This window comes from Aotus nancymaae, unplaced genomic scaffold (assembly GCF_030222135.1).
Source record: "Aotus nancymaae isolate 86718 unplaced genomic scaffold, 86718_ANA_hifiasm-v0.15.2.pri h1tg000036l, whole genome shotgun sequence".
In the NCBI taxonomy this organism is placed as follows: domain Eukaryota; kingdom Metazoa; phylum Chordata; class Mammalia; order Primates; family Aotidae; genus Aotus; species Aotus nancymaae.
Window position 1 is genome coordinate 35,330,329 of NW_026988450.1, and position 3,702 is coordinate 35,334,030.

The 3,702-nt window shown below is 41.8% G+C and overlaps 1 pseudogene; it reads left to right on the forward strand.

Annotated features, from left to right (window-relative positions):
• Positions 1-832: 832 nt before the first annotated feature.
• LOC105729999 (uracil-DNA glycosylase-like) lies at positions 833-3,351 on the forward strand (annotated as a pseudogene).
• The last annotated feature ends 351 nt before the right edge of the window (positions 3,352-3,702 follow it).

A 3,702-nucleotide genomic window follows, 5' to 3' on the forward strand; every position in this document is an offset into this window, starting at 1 on the left:
TGCTTATACATGTTGTGACAAGTTAGTATGAGTTCATTTGGGGGCAAAAAATTTTAAAATCCATGCAAAGCTTTTTTCAAAATATGCATATTTCTATGAACATGTTGAAGATCCCTTGCAGCATCAAAAAGCATAAAATATGCAAAGAACCTGGAAGAGTCAAAATCACTTTGAAAAGGAACAAATTTGGAAAATTTACACTTCCCAATTTTAAGACTTTCTAAAGTTATAGTAATCAAGACAGTGTGATATTTGCGTAAGGATAGACATATGGTTCAATGGAAGGAATACAGAGTCCAGAAATAGACATAGAGTTTTCACGAAAGTTCCAAAGTAATTCAATGGGGAAAGGATTGTCTTTTCAACAAATGGTGTTGAAACAACCATACATCCATTTAGAGAAAAAAATGAACATTGACTCTTTTCTCTCACCATATGCAAAAATTAATTTGAAATAGAGTATAGACCCAAATGTAAAAGCTAAAACTATAAACTTTAAGAAAAAAGGTATTAACAAATCTTCACTGTTTTAGAGTAAGTAAAATTTCTTAAATATGTCACAAAATGATGCAAACTTCATCAAACTAAAAACATTGACTTTTCAAAACATATTGTTAAGAAAATAAAAATGCAAGTATATTTGTTAAATAAAAAATGTTTCCAAAACCTAGTGGCTGAAAACAATAATAATGATTTATTATTTCTCACAGTTTTTGCAGATCCGAAAAATATTAATTTCTTGGCTGGCTACTTCTGACATAGAGTGTCACATGAGATTGCAGTCATATGAAGACTTGAGAAGGATTGGAGGATCCAATCCAAGGTGCCACATATGGCAGCAAATTGCTGCTGTCCATTTATCAAGAAACCTCAGTTCCTGTCTGCAAGAGCCCTGCTAAAGGACTGGCGTTCTCTAGAGCAAGTAACCCAAGAGGGGCAAGGTGGGAGTTGCAATATCTTTAATGATATAGCCTTAGAAGCCCCATACTATCACTTATACAATTTTCTCTTAGTCACATAGGTCCGTCAATAGGGGAAAGTACTGTACAAGAGTATGTATATACTAGGAGGCCAGAATCAATGGGATCTGTCTTGGACAATGATTGCCATAGCAAGCCATAATCTGGGAGGAAATAGTCACAACATCAATATCTGACAAAGGATAGTATAAAAGATAGAATATACACAGAATATCCACACCCCAGTAATAAGAGAAAAAAAATCAGTTTGAAGTAGACAAAAGGTTTGGACAGATACTTATGTTCAAATGCACACATGGCCCATAAGGACAGGAAAAGATACTCAACATGACTGGTTATTAGGAAAATGCAAATTTAAAAACAAAAATTAAAAATAAGAAAGAATTACCAAGCATTGGAGAAGAAATGGAGCAACTGGAACTCCCATATATTGCTGATAGAAATGGAAATGGTACAACTACTTCAGAAAACAGTTTGGCAATTTATCATAAAGTCAGATACATGACCATATGCCCTAGCTATTTTACTCTTAGGCATTATATGTCCAAGAAAAATGAAAACATATGTCCACACAAGGACTTTTAACCAAACGTTCATAGACTCTTTAGTCACAATGGCCAAAAACTGGAAACAAACCAATTACCTATGAATAGGACAAACATAAACAAATTGTAGCAAATCCATACAAGGGATTACTACTGCACTAGAAAAGAAGAAATAGTTCCTGCACACAATATTATGAATGAATCTCTAAAATATGCTGAGCTGAAACCACAAACAGGAGAGTATATACTGGATGATACCATTTATATCAAATTCTTGAAAAAGTGGGTCCAGGCGCAGTGGTTCCCACCTGTAATCCCAGTGCTTTGGCAGGCTGAGGCAGGATTGCCTGAGGCCAGGAGTTCGAGACGAACCTGGGCAACACGGCAAGACCCCATCTCAAGAAAAAAGTAAAGAATTAGCCGTGCCCTGTGCCACATGCCTGTAGTCCCAGTTACTCAGGAGGCTGAAGCAGGAGGATCCCTTGAGTCCAAGAGATTAAAGCTGCAGTGCGCTGTGTTCTTGCCACGGCACTCCAGTATGGGTGAAAGAGCGAGATCCTGTCTCAAAAATAAAAAATAAAATTATGTAAAAAGTAGAATTTTTCTATAGTGACAGAACGCAAACAAGTAGTTGCCTAGGACCAGAAGTAGTTCGGCAGAGGAAGGGCTTGAGAATACTTTTTACCGTGTTGGAAATGTTCTCTATCATGATTGTGGTCATAGTTACCCTGGTGTATTCATTAGTTAAAATTTATTGAACTGTACCATTTAAATGAGGTTTAGTGTATATAAATAATACCTCATTCCGTTCAATTAAAAAAGAGTATCGGCCAATTGCTGACTGCCACAGCCAGGACCAGCCTCGCGGGTTCCCCAGCGGCGCGAATTCGCTGCCTCTAGAAGACGCTCTACTCCTCCTCCCCAGCCCCGCCAGGAAGCGACGCGCCCCCAGCCCCGAGCCGGCTGACCTGGGGACTGGCGTGGCGGCAGTGGCTGAAGAGAGCGGAGATTAGGCGGCCAGCCCCTCCAAGAAGGCCCCGGCCGAGCAAGAAGAGCCCGGGACGCCGCCCTCCTCGCCGCTGAGCGCGTAGCAGTTGGACCGGATCTAGAAGAACAAGGTCTCGGCCCTCCTCGGACTCGTGGCCCGCAACGTGCTCTTGAGCTTTGGGGAGAGCTGGAAGAAGCAGCACCTCAGCGGGGAGTTCGGGAAACCGTATTTTATCAAGCTAATGGGATTTGTCGTGGAAGAAAGAAAGAAAACACTGTTTATCCACCCCAACACCAAGTCTTCACCTGGACCCAGATGAGTGACATAAGAGATGTGAAGGTTGTCGTCCTGTGACGGGATCCATATGATGGACCTAATCAAGCTCACGGACTCTGCTTTAGTGTTCAAAGGCCTTTTCCACCTCCACCCAGTTTGCAGAACATTTATAAAGAGCTGTCTACAGACATAGAGGGTTTTGTTCATCCTGGCCATGGAGATTTATCTGGGTGTGCCAAGCAAAGTGTCCTGCTACTCAACGGTGTCCTCACGGTTCAAGCGCATCAAGCCAACTCTCATAAGGAGAGAGGCTGGGAGCAATTCACCCATGCAGCGTGTCCTGGCTAAATCAGAATTCGAATGGCCTTGCTTTCTTGCTCTGGGGCTCTTACGCTCAGAAGAAGGGCAGTGCCATTGATAGGAAGCGGCACTATGTCCTACAGACGGCTCATCCCTCCCGTTGTCAGTGTATAGAGGGTTCTTTGGATGTAGACACTTTTCTAAGACCAACGAGCTGCTGCAGAAGTCGGGCAAGAAGCCCATTGACTGGAAGGAGCTGTGATCATCAGCTGAGGGGTGGCCTGTCTCCAATGTTTTTTGTTTGTTTGTTTGTTTGTTTGTTTTTTGAGAAGCTGCTGTTAACGTATTTGTCAGTTACGAAGTTCCATTGAAAATTTTCCTATTAATTCTTAAGTACTCTGCATAAGGAGGAAAAGCTTCCAAAAAGCAGCCACGAACCAGGCTGCCCAGGAATGGTAACTGTATTCAGCCACAAACAGCAAAGGCTACCCTTTGACCAAATGTTTTTCTCTGCAACAGGGCTTCGGCCTAAAATACACCAACTTCTCCGAAGACAGATGATGTCAAATACTCAGTTGGCTGTCTTTATCTCCCTTGCCTTTATGGCGGAAGT